The 19,022-nt window shown below is 30.6% G+C and overlaps 1 protein-coding gene across 5 annotated transcripts in view; it reads left to right on the forward strand.

Annotated features, from left to right (window-relative positions):
• The window catches only part of raskol (Ras GTPase-activating protein raskol), a 730,597-nt gene that overhangs the window by 453,419 nt on the left and 258,156 nt on the right, over positions 1-19,022 (forward strand). The gene's annotated exons all lie outside the window — the stretch shown is intronic.

The following is a 19,022-nucleotide window of genomic DNA, read 5'->3' on the forward strand; positions in this document are numbered from 1 at the left end:
TGCAAAGCAAATAGCCCTTCAGCTAATGCTAACTATTCTTCCGTTGACAATATATATTCCTTGAAAAGACGTAACGACAATGATTAAACACCACCGAGTAAATCTAACTCATTACATCGCCTAATTTAGTTTACTTTGCATGCATTTTATGTGTTTTTTTATTTCTTTATATTCGCAATAATAATTAATAAATAATAGGTAATATATTTTTACAGTACATTTAAAATAAGAAATGCAGATGTTTTCTTAAAAGCGCAACATTTTTAAAATCGGCGGGACGCGGGACAGACCTCCAAAAAGCGGGACTATCCCTCCAAAATCGGGACGTGGGGTCACTTCATGCTAGGCGGAAGTTTCACGATCGACGGGATAACTACGTATGTACGATTTTAGTATTCTCATCGTTTAATGTTACCATTGGATTTACGTTATGACAATCGTGATCACATTAAGCGGCGCCTACTGTACTTTAGAGTAAAAAGATGAATTATTAGGAATGTATTGGGAATTTATTTTCATTACCGTATTCATTTTACCCATATAATAACTTAAGTCCATCCCTTTTTAAGTTTCATTGCAGAAATATTTCCTTGCAATAACCATACATCCTTATTTTTCACGAGCGGAAGTACCCGATGCCAGTAAAGTTAGATTGAGAGTAATGTATTATTTACTCATGACATCATTTGAAAATTCGTATAATAGCATATTACAGGTCATAAGGAATATGATGAGTCATTGTAATGCATAAAAAATGCCAAAGAAACAAAGTAATATTCAATACATGTACCACAACTGACTATGTAATCATAGAACCATATGGTATATATACCCATATCACATATGATTGCCATTTGGGTCAGCATAACTAAAAACAGATAAGTCATTATTTTGAGCAAAAAATACGATTCATAGTCATATATTTTTGAGTTTGATGCAATATGGAACCCACATAAAAATTTCGAGAGAAAAATAAACTAATTCTCCCTCATTATATCAACCAACAATGGGACGCAGCCATTGTTGTTGATATCACTGTTGCCATTGTTGCTGATAGCAACACTGTTCCCACTCGGAAAAATGAGGACGAAAATTAACGTTTAAGAAGCGTTTTTAATTAATCTTTTTTTGTGTGTGTCTGTGAGTGAAAAAAGTGGACGTCGGCCTTAGTAGTGACTAAGTTATTAGCGAACAAACACAAAGACTTTCTTCTTTTTATATAAAATTAAAAACAAATCTACTGAACTGAAGCATTGAAACAAAATAGCATAAAAAGCAAAGGTATTTTCTCCATATCTTAAAGCCAAATCGCGTAATTAAACGAAAAATGGCATTTTAATGGTAATCATTGAATCGTTTAAATTCTTGAAACATATCATTGTTATGTGGGAAAAGAGATACGTAAACTTAATATTTGTAGTGTTATCTCCCGTAATTCTGTTTCGACGTCTTTGTAGTAGTCATGATTAAACTAGGGGTGAAGATTTTCTCTGGGGAAAACTGTATGGATTCTTTCGGTTCTCAAATAAATAGGTCTTTAAAAAGTAGCTTATGTACATTTAAAACAACGATAAGGAAACAAATGTTGCGTAAAATGCAAAATAATTCGTATTAAGAGATACCGAATGTATGTATATTTAAAAAAAAAAAAAGAAAGAAAGAAAAGAAAAGAAACAAGAAGTTATCTTAATCAATTTTTACCGTAAATACGAATACGCGTACTTCGAAGATAACATTTTTCGCATCCCATTTGGTTTTGAAAATATAATGTGTATGGTATGGTAATTTCTCTGAGAAAGGACTTCTGAATTATTTGCTTGAGAAAAGATGCCTCTATGAAGAAAATTTTAAGGGGAATTTGTGTTTCCTGCAACACTATTCATCGAATGAAGTATTTAAAGTGTTATTTTAATTAACTAGACCAGCAGTCTCTAATTGGAGACCCAGATGTAAGTTTATGTGGACCGCGAATGCGTATTTGTTGCAAACATCGTGTTACAGAGATTTCACGATTTCAATTATTTGCGAGTTTACATTATTATTTTTATTTAAATTAAAAACAAACATGAATAAAACGCCAGAAAATCTACAGAAATGGAGGTAACTAATTGGCAATAGGATATAAACCTTAAAGATTCCAAGATACAAATTTGATAAAGTTTTATTCGTACTTGTCAAAAAATAAGTATGGTCAGCTGCGAATTTTTGCACTAAATAATCGCTTTATTTAGAAATACACTTATGTGTGAACAGCTTTCTTTTTCGCAATTGAAAATTAATAAGAAGAGAACCCGATTGACCGATGAGCATTATTTTTATTTATGTGTCGAAGAAAAATTTAATACATAAGAGAAAGATACTAGATTATTTATTCTTAAGGTTTTTGAAGAACGTTTTCACCGAAAACTTAGTAAGTTTTCGTAATTTATTTATTTTTAATTTTAATTTTACAGTTATTTGATAATTAATAAATATATTAGAATTATATGAAATAATGTCAGTTCAAACATTAATATTTAGCTGTCAATATGTTTGAATTACAAAGCTTAACCAAAAAAAAAAAAAAAAAAAAAAAAATGTCTTGCAGGTACCAGACTTTAAATTTCAGATAGGAAATAAATGTACATTATGTTATTATTATTTTCCATTATATTATTAATTTTTTATGTATGTTATGATAAATATTTGGTTAAAATATTTTTTATTTTGTTGATGAAACGTTTTCATTTTGTTTAAAGGGAAATTCTGTCCCGTCAGCTATTTTCAGATTGTGCATTCAGCCCGCATGAAATTTGAGACCACTTAACTTAGACCTCACTGATGCAGCAGGTTTCTAGTTGATTATGGGAAGGAGATATATACAATACTCGCTTGAAATTCACGGCTTCAGCAAATAAACTTTAATGTTTTTCAGGAAATCCTTTTTTAATTTGTTATGGGTGTGTCACTGATGCCAAATTCTTGCCAGAAATATCGTCGTTTTCGTAATGCAGTAACAACGCTGAAATCATTCTTTATAGTTTACGAGTAAAGTAAAAATTAAGTGTTGCTAACATTTCATTTATTTTAAAACCGTTTGTGAAGCTGAGAAGCAGGCGGTTGTTAATTTATGAAACTGACTTTGGGAAGTAGTGCGGTTGTGAAACTGGAGGGAAATTCAGAAATTATTTTTTGATGATACAATATCGTCGGTCACTTGCATACTCAAAGGTCATATGGGGATGGGCGTGCTTCTTTCAGATATAAGATTTTATGTTTTACATACTTTAATTCTGGGGAGCTAATTCATAAACTAATAATAAGCCTGTCATTCATTCTTAGCTGGAAATTTTTTGGCCGTTAAACTAAAATATGCGTACCAAGATCAAATTGCTGTGTCTTTTTAATTTGTATTTATTTATTTTTATTCATAAATTATTTTTTTAATTTATTATTTTAATTAATTATTTATTTTATTTAAATGTTAGTCTGTAATTTTTCAGATACTTTGTATGTGGGTGGGCGTGTGTTTAAGATAAAAGAATTTATACAAATCAAAATTATAATTTAAATTAAAATAGTCCCTTAATTCTTCATTTTAATGTGGGTACATTCGCTCTTTATTCTAAAAATTATAACTTTTTCTGGACCGAGTCATTTCTAGATTAATCCGTATCGTATGATTTTCACATAACGCTGGTGACGTAAATGGAACTGAAACTCAAACAGCTAATAATAATTTTAGAGCTTTATTAACTGTCCAATTGAATGGTATCGAAACTGATACTAATCCATTTTGAATTAAGAATTCATTCTGAACACATCGCATTTCGCTTTTCCTTCTCGTTCTAGATAAAATGCTTGTTGCACTGCTCTCTTTTTACTGCAAAAATCTCAAAAATGTAAATCTTATGCTCTGGAACAAGTACGATTAGTGTGCCAAGTTTTGTGGTCGGAAAATGTGTAATTTAAATAAACGAAGTACTAATTAAATCTATTACGTATGAAAACTTCTTCAAGTATGACGCAACATCAACCTTCAACTAGCCCTTTAAATTAGTAATTTGTACCAATTAAATTTAATTTCTTTATATTTTCTTTCATATTTTTATATTTTACTTATACATATTCTTTATCATAAGAATAAATTGAATTTAATTAAAAAAATTAAATTTAAATACAAATTAAATTAAATATTCTTTGCGCCATTGCTGCAAGGAATGAAATTTAAATTTAAACAAATTTAAATTTTAATTTTAACAAACGCGTATAAAAGTAAAAAAGCAAATTTAAAGCCTAGAAAAAGAAAAAAAGCCAAAATAATTTTTTAAAAAATGTGCAAACATATAAAAGATTTAATTCTCGAACTAATCTACAATTTAAGAACTTCGTTTAAAAAAAAAATTGGGAAATTTTACTTTAAAACTTTAATTTTAAAACATTTCAGTTTTTCTTAATTACTTTAATTATTTGCAATTTTCACACAAAAAAATTTTTCACTTAACGTTTTTTACAATTTTTACACAATTTTTCAACAGAACACACATTTCACATTACAAACAGTTTACATTTTTTATTCACAATACCACTTTATTTTTCTTCAAGCAAACTTACATCTCTTGATTGGCTCAGCTACTTAACTCCCTAAATAATTGATAATTACTACCTTTAGGATTTTTAATTTTTAATTTAATTTTTTTAATATTAATGTTTACAAAAAAATTTTAATATAACAAAGATAGCAGCTTGACACTCAACTTTACCTACATAGCGCCATCTATATAATTTGAAGAACATACTTACTTCTCTTTAACAACACTTTTGCAGACCCCAACACTCATATAGTAGGTAAGTTAGAATTAAAACTTACTATTTACTTGCTTTAAGTATTTTTCAAAAATTTTTTATGTAGTATTTAAGTATTTTCTAAATATGAAATTATATTTTTAAATATATGTTTGTTTTTTAAAAATTGTGAATTAGTTCTTTTTGTTTCTTATTGGTTTATATGGATTATGTCTATTTCTTTTTTAGTTTCTTTTTATTGATATGCATATTCGTGTCTGGGAGGTTTCTGTAGACAAGGGTTTCTAAAATACATTGGTTTCTAGATTATTTTTTATTTTTTATAAAAAAAAAATTTTTTAAAAAATTTAATTTAAAAAAAAAGTTTAATTTAATACTTGACTTTACTTGCTTGTTTGTGACTTTACTTGCTTGTTTCATTATTATTTTCCTTTTAGAACTTTATTCTTAAATTTAATTCTTAAATGTTAATTTCTAAGGGTACCACTTTATTGGAATTTCTTTTTACTTTCGGTTTTGACTTTTACCCTTGCGTGCATGAATGACGAAACACGAATTGAATGATTGGAGAGTTAGGTTTGGAGGCAACTTCCCCTTGATAAGTCTGTCTCCTGCCTACTCAACAGTCATTCACTTATGCATTTTTTAAAAAACAATTGTTTAGTTTAATTTTAATTTGCTAAATTAGTGTATTTATTTTCATGGATTGGTTTTGCACTTGATTTGCTTATGCTTCTGAATTTAAATGATATTGTAGATTAGTTCAAGAATTAAATCTTTTATATGTTTGCACATTTTTTAAAAATAAATAAATAAATAAATAAATAAATAAAAAAAAAAATTCTTTTTTTAGGCTTTAAATTTGCTTTTATACGTGTTTGTTAAAATTTAAATTTATTTAAATTCTTTATCATACATATATATGTGTAAGATAAAAAAAAAATACGTAAAAGATCAATTATAATTTAAATTACATCTGGATTATTTATTATAAATCAAAAATAAGTACCAAATAAATCAAAGAATTTAAAATGATGCAAGGCCATAATTTTTTTATATAATACAAATAAAGAATGTAATAAAATAAAGCATAATGCTTTAAAATAATTTTTCTTCTTTTTAATAAATCGTCAAGATATAATCTACTCCCAAGTGACCTTAAACAAAAATTGCAAAGTATCTTTATACAAAAATACTGTACAATTTTTGTACAAAACGTATTTTTGAAAAAAAAAAAAAAAAAAAAAATGTGCAAACAAATATGTTTTGACTTTGACCTAAAACTTTTTATACAGTATTTTTGTACAAAACGTATATAGTATGAAATAAGAATTGTCGAAACTAAAAAGTAGTCAAATTAGTAGGAGCAACAAGCTAAATTAATATTTTTCAGAACTGCTAAAAACTGTTACAAATAAAAGTCAATCAAAATCTTGAAGTTCAGACTCAAGTATTATATATGTAATGAGATAATTCGGAAACAGCTGCAGTGGATTGGCGATGTTTTTACTGCGTTGTATTAACTTGGAAATTCGTTATTGCGTAAATAAATGTATGACGCTTGAAAACAGGCGTAGTAGTATGTTGTAATTCCAAGTTCCGTATAAATATTGTATAAAACTGAAGTTGAAAGCTTCTTTCTTGTCACCTTTCTTTTTTAAAAGTAAAAATTGTCTTCGAATTTCTTTCGTTAATCGAAAAAGGTTCTAATTTAACTAACTTTCGCTTTTGTGAAAACCGGTTTTAATATTCCTCGAACAGCAATTCAAGTTTTAAAAAAATCTCTATTTAATGCATCATTGTTTACCAAGAAATAAACCTTAAACCTTACAATGACATTGACAATGATCAAGCAAATATTCAGCAGACTTAAGATTGGTGGTATTGAACATTCCCCAACACTTAATTTTACACTGCTACCATACCAATTAAAACATTTCATAGCGTTAATTATACTATTAAACCTCCAACTATCTACCAACGAATAACTAATCTATAACGCCAAAAAATAAATTTGACTACTCAGTAATCTATCTCAGACTGTTTTTGATTTCTGTCATTTTCGAAAACATTACTTGTAAACATTTATGAGCTGAGTGCGCCCACACCTCATTCATTTTTCCCCCCTTAGCCCTTCTTTTTTTCTTCCCCTTTCAGAATCATATTAACCAAGATGCTGATGTTACTGCACACGCTGGAAATAATAACTAAAGTAACAACAAATAATGACTAAAATAGGCAGGTTAAAGCTCATTCATCTCATATTGTCTTAAAATCAACATCAAGACATCAAGTTAGAATGCAAATTATAAGATTTCATAATAATCAGGCTTCTAACATCCTCTTGATTGTATTATTGGAATCTTAAAATTCACAGTTTTAAATGTATAAAAATAATATATTACTTTTTTTTTTCAAAATGAAAATCTTAAAACTTTGGATTCCATTTTAAATTACTTTAAATTAATGAAAATTTAATTAATCGTTGCCATCTTGAGCTTGCAAATAGAGAATAGCAGTTCGTATAAACTTTGTGAATAAACAACCCCCCCAAAAAATAAACAAAATTTCAACTTTTTCTACAACCAATAAGAATTTTTACACATTGCTATAGACATCTTCATTATCCCATATTCTTCATCTAGTTACATTTCAGATATAAATAGTATAAAAGTAATATACACATACATACACACATAAAGAAAAAAAAATTAGAATCAATTTTTCATAAAAACCAAAAAAATGAAATTCAAATAAATAAATTTTAAAAAATCCTATAAATATAGAATTAGAATTCTGTAAATGTTAAAAATGAAATTAAAATAAACCATCACAAGAAGAAACAAAAACAAGCAAATTTTTAAAAAAAAAAAGAAAGAAAAAGAACTTCAAAGAAGAGGAATTCAATCAACTCCAACATAGCATTGTATATATATATATATATATATATATATATATATATATATATATAAATTATGTGTATAGCTAGTATATAATGTGTGGCAACACATTACACTTTGTAAACATTGATTAGGTGAGTTTGAGACACATCTTTTGTTTTTGCCTTTTCCAATATGATATATAAATTCCGTTAGTTACTAATTTTTTTAGTATACGAACTCTTGATATATTTGTTAAATGAATTTAAAAACATACGATTTTGTTCACTTCTAATATCTTTAAAAGGTTTCGCCAGGAGAGAGTGTAAACTGCTGCTGCGCTCACTGCCTAAGCAGTTTTCGATCACTGAATATTATTAAAATGTAGATGAGTTGGGAATTTTACAAAATTTTATTATTTAATTATTAGAAAATTCATATGTCTAAAATAAATAAACTACCATGACCATTTTTATAACTGTAACTTTGCCTTTAAGTTTTCTTAACTTGCTTGTTAAAGCTAGACGATCTCTTTATTAGTCACATAAAGTTGTAAAGTTGTAATAAGTTATCAGATCTTGGAATGCGTTTCTACGTATAATTTAAGTGTGCGTTGTTTACTTAGATAGGAAATGAAACCCAACGTTCCTAAATGCGATTAGTGTCGCCATCTATAGGGCGCTTTGATAATAATAAATAATAAATTTTCTTTCATTTTTCTTTGTTTTTTATCATAAATTTTTCGCAGATTCTCTTTTATTGTACCGAAATATTATTTGAATTAGTTTAAAGCTCTTACTTTTTAAGTTTGTTTTGTAACTTTATGTTAGGTGGTTAATTTATATTTGCTATAAATCATGAAGATTGTCAAGCTTTGGTATGTTAGTTGATGTTGGCTTTAGAAAAGTTGCTATGAGACAGGAAAAGGTTTTGAAATTGACAGAATATTTTTCCCGTATTTTAAGTTAATTAACCTGCAGTTTTTCACTCTATAAATGCAAATAAGTTTTTTATGAAACTAGGATTAATATGAAATTGATTTTCATGAAATTTTAAATCTCATATTGCCGTCTTTCTCTTTCTGTGAATTTCTGTACGTAGCAAAATAGATTTTGGGAAAATAATTTTTTATGAAATGAAATAGTATGGCTTGCAGCTTCGTGTCAAATAAAATAAATTACATGTTCTGATGCTTTGTGTATACATGTTAATTTTAATTCATTTTAAAGTATGCATTGTCCTTTATTAATGTGCTTTCTGTCTATTCTGAATAAAACAGGGTATTTACGTATGAAAGCAAACACCTTGGCTTAATCTGGCCATTTTTTACAAATGAAAAGGGAAAAATTAGTTATCGGATATGAGTTGGTGATTTTGGTGACTTTTTATTTTTAGCCCAAAGGAGCAATTCGACCAAAAGGCCTATTAATTTCGTTCTGGCATTTTGCGTCGGTTCACTTTTCAAACTGTTGCCAGCAAATGTTAAAGCCCTGCATTATATTTAAAGAAATTAAATAATGGAAAAATAATGAAAAATAGAAAATAAATAATCTGGCACTGTGAAAAAACAACGGTACCTAGAGACATCAAATTCTGAATAACGTAGTCCTCCATTCGATTATGAGCATTTGGAAACCCTAATTTGGAATTTATTTTATTATTGATTTCATATTTTGTCAGACAATAAGGAATTTTTGATTAACAAACTCAACGATTTCATACTGAGCAATGGCAACGCTGTATGCGTAAAATAATAATAATAATAATAATCTCCACGCGAGACTGTGTATCGGAAATTCTAAAGTTTATGCTCTTTTAAATATTTTATGATATTGCTGTTTAATTGAATTTAATGGTTTAAGTGCGAAGAACATGATATGTGATAAGTAAAGGTAACACATTAAACGTTAAAAAAACGCCTCTTTGGGCGGAATTATAAAATCTGAAAGCTTTCAGATTTTTCTTTTTTCTTTTTCTTTTCTTTCTTTTTTTTTTTTTTCTTTTCTTTTCTTTTTTTTTTTTTTTTAAATTTTCTTTCTTTATTTTTTTAATTTTTATTTATTAATTTAGATTGCTAAACTATCAATATTTATCTTAAGTCGGTAAATATTATTAACACATCAATAGAAAGCCCACTTTGCAAATTTAAAATACAATCTTTAATTATTAAATATGGATCACGAAATTCTTTTAAAAAATAAAGTGCTTACATTTTTCGCCGTCTCTAATGTTTTAACGCTGTTCTTCTGCCGAAGTGTACAGTTATCTGTTTTTGCTTTAAAAAATGATAGAGAATTGCAAAAATTCGGCAATTACGCACAGCTATATACTAAATGCATAGCATTATTGTTCTCTGTAGCGATTTTATGGCAAAATACTGTCTGCATTCCTGCAGAAATTTTAATAGAGATTCTTTCATTGCTAGCAAACTTCACAAACCATATTTTAGGACTGAGTTGAAGGCAATAAATATAACGATATATCTCTAAAAACAGTGAATATTGAAATACACAAACACACACACACACACACACACACACACACACACAAAAAAAAAAAAAAAAAAAAATAAAAAATAAAAAATAAAATAAAATAATAAATAATAAAAAAAAAAAAAAAAAATCGAAAGGAGCGACGTTGCTTCACTGAAGGATTGTTATGAGTACGGTTTCCTGGAGAATGTTTCTTTGCGCATGATTGCCAGGATCTGGTAGGTTTTCAAAATTTGAGATTTGAAGACTTATATTAAGGTTTTTGCCATGATACATTAGTACCTAAAACAGGGGAGGATGCAACATTTAATTTGTCAAATTATTGAAATTGTTAAATGAACACCTAAAAAATCCACATTTCTTTTCTATGTTTTTAATTTATAGGTAAAGGAGAGAGTAGAACTCTCGGATTTGCTATTAGCCATTGGGCTGCTTAACGATAACCGTTATTTAGTACAAGGTTCTCAACCGGAGGGCGAATAGTTTGAGGGGGAGATGCGGTCAGTGATTTTTTTTTTTTTTTTTTTTTTTTACCTGTTAAGGGTTTAGATTTAGTTTAGGAGTATAAAAACTACTTTTATTCAAGTTATGGTGTTTATCAACCTTTTCTATACTGTTTCTTGTTGAATTTATAAAATGCATTTTAAAATAATCTAAATTGAAATAAATAAATATATAAATTTCGAATTAGGAAAGGAGAGGGGCATGATTTTCTAACAATGGTAAAAAGGTGCATAGGGCAAAAATGGTTAGGGCCCTGAATTAGCAGATAGTCCTAAATTTCCATTCGCGTTTATCTTTGCCCGCTGTAGCTGAAATGAGGAACTGCTTAATTAGTAGCTCCCAGTCTTTCTAAATACACGAATGCCTTTTAAATAAATCGCCATCACACCTAGATGTCAACAAAGGAACTACTGTTAAAGATTATTTTAAGCTGCTGTTTTCTGAGGGCACCGCAAAGCATAACGCGATGGTGATCCGATTGCGCTTATCATCTGCTTTTTTGTACACTTCCAGAAGCCGCTTTGTTTTCTTAATTCATTCACGCTAGCGCCGTAAGTTTATCAACCTCCACTCCCTTTTTTAGTCAATCTTTAGCCTCTTAATGGGTCTATTTTAAATCTAAGAAGAGAAGGGAGCTGGTTCTTCCGCCATCTTGGCCGTTTATCGGTGGTTTTTGATTCCGGAGCTTAAAACGGTTATTTCTGGAGCGTTTGTTTATCCGGCAGAACGGTATGTGCTGCAGCTGACGTTTTCATTAGGTTGTGTACTGAGGCGGGAAGTGACAATTGCATGTTCGAATGTTTTGGTTTAGTTGCTCGGCGGTGACTGCTGGTATAGACTTCCGGACTTTTCGTAACGCGTCTTCTACCTAGCTGTTGAAGAATGTTATTGTTTTCACTTGAGTATATCTTGTCAGAGATCAGTTGGCAAACAAACCTATTGCAAAAAAAAAAGTTGTTGTATTTCTGTAAAACCTAGAATATCCGTATTGCGATACTAACCGTTGAATTATTTCGTCTTATTTAAAATAATAAAACCGATTAATTTCTTTCTAGCGTTCAATAAGCCATTGTCGAACGCGGCGGTTACGTCACAAATACGCAGCAAAATAGCGTTCCACAGAGTTAACTTTTTATGGAAAAAACGTGCTAGTAATAATTCATATTAAGAAAGTATGCACAGTTTAAACAAACCTAAATATTGCTATAGTTAAAGGAGAAAAAAATTTTATTGCTTAATATGTAGATAGGTATCTGATACAAATATTTTTTAAAAAGCTTCCGGTTTTTGCTTGGGACAATGACCGACGCAACTCTTGTAAGTGTTTCCCGGTAAGGAGCGCAGAGTTTTTCAAAGCCTTTCATAAAATCTCTTCTTTTCTTCATTTAGGCCAATCTCCATTGCAAAATCAGACAATTCTTAGGTGTTTTTTAACAATTTCTTTAAGTTCTTGCAAACTCTTCATTTTCAGTGCTTTCACTGACGGTTGGTGTTAAGATCATCGAATTCTTCATTCGCCATTTCTCAACTGTCATTTCATAGTTAATTCTTTAACATCTTCTTCTACCATATCTGAATTTGGAATTATCTGAATTTTAGGAGAGGTTCCCGAGGAGAAAAGTGTTAGGAACTATTGGTTTGCTGTAATAGCAATCCATTAATGAAGCTGTTGAGCCTCGTGGCCCTGTCTTCTCCGTAGCATGAATTATGTTAGTGAGAACCTTTTGGATAGTGTTAAATTTTAAAGATAGAATTGAAGTGTTGCCGTTGCGATTCACCTGAGGATTCCTTTGTGTTTAAGAGGTTAGGAGTGTAAGAGGCATAGTTGTGATTCAGATTGTTATTGTGCCCACTTTCTTTAAGGAAGACGAGCGTGAAGGTGTCCTGCTGTAATTCTTATTAGAATTGTAAATATGAGTAGTGATTGTGCAATTTTCAGTACCTTGTCTTTTCCATGTGTACCAATTTTTTTTCTTCGATTTCCTAAAAATGTTCCTTTATATTTTTAGTTGAGTCCTTGAGGATCTTTGAGCTTCCAAAGAACCAGGTATTCTTTAGAATTTTAATCTTGGATATTTGCTGGTATTCTATATTGTTGCCATCTGTAACAGATCTTTTTCTGTTGAAATAATTAAAGGAAAACTGCAGAAACAATTAACTAATTAATTAAGGCATCCTTCAGAAGTAATATTCATGTCTCATCGCATAAGTCTTTTCAGGCAGTATCGGATTGTAAGGCATCTATGTGGTTTTTCCAACTCAAATCCTGCGAATTAACCTTTGGGTAATAAATTATGAAATAGTTTTGCTTTCTAAATGCGATATTTAGTTACGCTGCTCGTTTATGGAGTATTTTTCACTGAAATTGGATGTTTTAGTTTGCGTGAATATCTTAGTTTAACAGCTCGCAGAATTCATTCTTAAGTAAAAAATTCTATGCAATGTGGTGGGCAAAGTCGTGGTTAAATGTTTTCAGTGTTTAGAACTCAGTGTTGCGTGAATCTCTATCGTCTCTTAACTAAAGTAAGGTCTTGAACTCTTTCATTTTATAATTAAAACTGCTTGTGAGCGAATAACTTCTTACTGTTAATCGATAATTAATTAAGTGTAGTTGTACACTTAAATTAAATCTTAATGGTGAACAGTGAGGTTTACTGACTTTTGACAACGAGGTATACTTAATTAAATAAGACGCAGTTGCTATTAATTATAATTGTAATAATGCTTAGTTAATTACTTCAAATTTAAAAAAAATTCAGTTATATCCTAATTTTATTTATTTTTACTAGCAGTTGTAGCACAAATCTGAAGAGAGGGCGAGATGTATGGGGAAAGACTGCACATAGCATAACGTAATCAGTGTAATCTTTATAGAAAAACTAATGAAATAAAATTGCAGTGTATAATTAAGGAATAACATTTGGCAGGCAGAACGTGAATCTTTAATTTGCACTCAGGAGAAAATCTTTTATTTTTAGAAACAAATCCTTTCATTTATTCATAATCCTTCTTCCCCAGACACGCACTGATAATGCTTGGTTGGATGTGGAGGGGAAAGGAAATTCGGTTGCTTTGAAATAATATGTTATGAAAGGAGGATTTTTTGTTTTTAATTTAACTAATCAAATTCAGTTTATTTACGAACTCCTTCGAATGTTGTTAGAATTTCTTTAATCGAAAGGTGAGATCTCCTCTGAGGAAGATCTTGAAAAAATAATTTATTTTATAGAAACGATCGTATTATTATACTCCAAATATCAATTTAAAATAAGATTTATGTAGTTTAATTTTAATATATTGGAAGAAGATAAATTACTGCAAGTACATGGATCGGTGTATTCAATTTAGTGCGTCCTTGAATTAAAGACAGCAAGTGGAAGGAAAAAGAGCTGTTAGAGGGTCTAGACCTGTTCACAGGTTAGGTACCTCTCTGCCTTGGATGAGTACGTTCTATTACATTTCGGTAGATGAATGTGTATTTATAGCTTCGAAACTAGGTGTTTTATTTTGAAATTTGGAAGGTTAGAAAAGAAGTGATAACTATGTTAAAAAAAAGGTAAAAAACAGTAATGGAAAACTTGCGTAAAATTTAGAAGAAAAGGAACCAAAAATGGAAGCCAGTCGGAAGAAAATTGTCTTAAAAGTCATTTAAAATACTGTCCTGTGTAAGGGCATAGATTAAAATTCTATGTCGCGAATTGTTCAAAATATGGTAATTAGAATTTACATCTTCACATTGCAGAAATGGAAAAATTATAAAAACTGTAACTTTCCCATATCCGTGCTTTCTTAATTTTTGAGGAGATTTCAAGTTATGGCTTCCATTTTGGAAAAATTTGCCACTCAAGACAAGAATTCAAAAAAGTTTACAGATTTATTTGGCCATAAGCATGATAGTAATTCAACATTTTTTATATGAAGAAAAGCTTGCAGTTAAAATTACTTATCCAAAGTCTTTGCAATGACAGTCAGCTTAAACAGAACTTTGCCAAGTCCCATGCAAACATTGCGTCAAGGTCCATTCCTTGTTGATTCAAATGCGAATACATTAAATTTCAATGGTTTAAGTGAAAGAGAATAAAAATTTAATGCTAGAAATTTATGTGTAAAAAGTATACAACTGTTCTAATAAACATTTCAGTTGGAAGACGATTAAAAATATATCTTTTGATGTGTAAAAGTTAGAAATGCTAGTGTGCCCAGATAAGCCTTAAAAAAACTGTTCACACCTTAATCTTTTGTGCTTGCGTATACTCAGTGTCCTTGAACCAAAGAATTATTCTTTGCTTGAACCTTTCTATCTCTGCGCTGCTATTTTACAATAAGGCATTTGTAAGGATGAAAGTGAAAGTTTGTTTTGCTTTCTGGAAAAGACTGCCAGCTTTGGCACCATGGCTGTCATCCTTCCGTGGCATCTTATCCCTCCCCACCTTCGTTATATAAGTACATTTAACTTTTTCAACTCAAAATTGCGTCGTCTTTTATCTTCCGTAAGAGAAAAATCTTAATGTTTTCTTTTGAAAATCCTCGAACAGCATCGGGCGTCACGGGCAGGCTTCTCGTATCCCGTGTAACAGAGGGCCGCCACCTCCACCTTCTTTTTTTGAACGGAAGGTCAGGAGTTGTGACTCTTCTACACAATAGAAGCGGAGATGCAGATGGTGCGTCACCTTTTGTGCCAGGTGAGTGTGGATTTTTGAATGACATCTGGCCGTCTTGTTATGTTGTCGTGATGGCATGCGGTCACGCTGTTGGCTACCGATGCTTTTCTTGGAGAATGTCCTTGCTGTTCTTTTTTATATTTGGTTTTCTCTTCGCCCTCCTCCAAGGGTGTAAATTTTAGTTTTCCAAGATGTCTTCGAGAGCTTCAAGATTTATTAAATGGAATTATTTCAAACTCGTGTATTTATTAAAATCTGTTAGGGCGAATCAAGGCACTTAGAGGTCCTCTGTACAGCTTCTGCGATAAGGTAAATTTTATGAAATCTGTCTCAGATTAAATATAATTTTCTTAATGAAGAGAATTATGTTAATCTCCATCACGTATAGCTTGACTCTTTTTGGCATTCTGCCAAAAGATTTAGACCCACTCAGTAGGATTATGTATTATCTTCTGTACGGATAATTTGACTTTAATTGGCAGTCTGCTAGATCATTTAGACCCTTCATTAGGAATGCAGTAAAAGTATTGTTATTGAGATCTATAACTAGTAATAGACGCGGACCTTTAGATATGAAGGCCTGGTTTGGAAAATTCTCCGGTTCCCCCTTGTTGGAATGATCATCATATAAAATGTTAGGACATATAGATAATTAACATTTATTTAATTAAATAGTTTAAATGATTTGGAAAACAAAAAAATAGTCTTGTATTAATCTGTTAAATCTTGTAATAAACGTAAATTATGCTGGACTTTTCAGGACTAATTCTAAAAATTTCGACGATGTTCTATCGTGTTTTCTGAGATTCGGTAACATTCTGTCGGTGCGATTTGAGGAACTAAAGGGGTAACTCGGTTATTTTAAATCCTACAGAGTTGAGACTTCGCCTGTAGGATGTTGTAAGTGGCATCCTCAAAGGCAGTGTAGCCAAATTGTACGACATTTCCTTAAATATAGGAAAAATTTACTAAACATGTGGAGTTTACTTTCTACACATAGAGCAAAATCGACTACCTGGGCAGCAGCATGGCTAGAGGGGTAGAAAACGGCTCATATCTTATAAAGTTATAGCATAAGACAGTGGTGGCGAACCTTTTTGAGGCCACGTGCCCAAAACTCAACCCAAACCCACTACTTTATAGCAAAGTGCAACAGTCCAATTAAACCTGAAAATTGAGGTTTGGCTTAGCAAAACTACACACACTTGTCTTGAGACTTAAGTAGGAAAAGCAAGAAGAGAGTTTTCAACGATACAAAAATCTTTTTATTAGAGGAAATAGATTGGTTTTGCCTAATTAATGGGATTTTTGCTGTTGTATACATACTGATAATTCTTCAAGCCTTGGCTCATACTTAATTAATTTGAACGCAACACATGCAGCACTGTGTTTTGCTATATTGACAAATTGAATGTTTTTACATTATATTTGTACATTCCGTTTAAGATATTAAATTATAATTATTCATAAGTTACCTCAAATCGATTAGATCTATTTAACAACGAAAGTATTAAAACTCACCGACTTCACCATGTAGCAAGTAATATGATTGCCCAAACAATTGAGACGTCATAAATTGGATCAATAAATATGTATATAATTTCTATGGCGAAATATGAAAATCTCATATCTAAACTTAGACCCTATGCCAGTGGCATTATGTGATAAGTAAGTGAAACGTTCAAGAACAGACTAAAACACTTATTTAAATTACATAATATTATTTTATTGTGATTATTGATTAAGGAAGTAATATTTTGCCGGCTGATGAGGCCGGTTGATGAGGCTCTGCATTCCGACTGTGGCACGCGTGCCTCAGGTTCGCCATCACTGGCATAAGAGCTCCTAACATAAACTTTTAAATATTAATATGGTACATTTGTACGTAATCATTCTCATAGAATACAAAGTCTTTCTTATATATTCCCACGTACAGGTGTAGAGACATTAGGTTATTTTTTAAAGCAAGAGGGATTGAAAAATTAGCAACGCCTTCGCCGGGAATCAAACCGCGAACCTCTCAATTACGCGCTGAGCGTGCAAACCACCATACCACGAAGGCATGCGAAGAAGGTGGAAGAAATACCTTATACAGGTTCATATATTTAAAAATTTAAGGTTTTTCGGGGCCCCCCCTTCTCCTGGACCAGTGGCCGGGGGTGCTCCACCTCCTTTCCCCCCTCCAGGATAATAACAAAATCCGTTGTGGAAAACATGCAACAGACTCGAAAAAGTTGCTGGCCATTTATTTCAGTGAAATACCCTCATATGCGGTCAGGTCGTAAATTTAGAACCCCTTTTTTCACGGGGGGGCTGATAATCTTGCTCCTGCTCTTGAGAAAATGTGGTGGTCGTTTAAACATTTAACTTCTCTACAATCAGTTTTATACAGAGGAAAATACAAATTGAATTCTTCGAATGAATGCAATTTTGTACAATGAAAATGTATTACTTAACGATAAACTGTAAGATAAATAACATCTTTTTTTAAAGCCATAGGTGTAGAAAAACAGATATTTGTTACACGAATGAATTTGTAGTAAATATTGAGTTTTTCATTTCGAATGCTATGTTTCATGTATGCGAAGTAGCTGAGTATGTGAGATGATAGTCATAACCGAATGGCTTTCAACCTTTTCACGGCTAAGGACTGTTTCTCAATTACATTGTGGTCGCTGCTTTTTGGTTAATTTTCTAATGACATATAAACAATAATTGTTTCTATTTGAGACTTATGAATAAAATAACGCAAACTAGACTGCAGAAAATTCTTAAGAATGAAGTTAAATAATATTGAAAAATACATTATTGATGCACTTTTGTGTTTTATATGTAGTAGTATTAACTACTACTATAATCCTTAAATGGAATCCTTAAATTATATATATCTATGTATAGGTATATATAAATGGAACCAAATATAGAACAAGGTATAAAATATCTTTATTATACAATGTTCATTACCATAGGTATATTTACGTAATTTTGAAGATGTACTTATAGTTAGTTTTCGTACATATATAATTAATTTTTATATTTTGTATTTTTTGTATTAGATTCAGTATTGTATACGTATCTGAAGTTTAATTTGTTCTCTTTTTGGGTTACGACTTTAAGTGAGAAAGAATTGTTAGGGCCTTCATAGGGATTACATTATATACAATCAGTTAGGATCCGACTTTTCCTTTCTTTTAATCATTATATATATTGAAATACTACTTGATAAGTATACATAAAATATAACAGTTTTTTAAGCTACTTATTTATATAGCTATTGTTTGGTCTGGTTTGTTTGATTATAGCAAAGCATTCGACGGTTATTTGCCTAAGGGTCAGGGTGCCTCGTGGAGAACTTTCTAAGCAAAACTGACTCTTATGCACGTTACACGTGGGGAAAACCTCGAAAACGCCAATACAGCCATTCCCGTCGATCCGGATTCGAACCCCGGATCGACCTGACAGAGTTCAACGACTTTACAGCTCAGCCGCTAGTGAGCCACAAACACACACACATCCACACATATACATTAAATAGAGATTACATGTCGTTTATAAAGTATAATTGAGTGCAATTTAATCATAAAGAGTTAGAAAATATTCTACGGAATTACTTCACTTCGTAGACTTTTTGTTAAGCTTCACCACATTTCTTAAAGAGAATCTCAATGCTGGTTCCATTTCCAAGCTGTTTATGTACTTTA

The sequence above is a fragment of the Stegodyphus dumicola genome, chromosome 10, assembly GCF_044657685.1.
Source record: "Stegodyphus dumicola isolate Sdum_Otavi_A_Nest chromosome 10, ASM4465768v1".
Taxonomy (NCBI): domain Eukaryota; kingdom Metazoa; phylum Arthropoda; class Arachnida; order Araneae; family Eresidae; genus Stegodyphus; species Stegodyphus dumicola.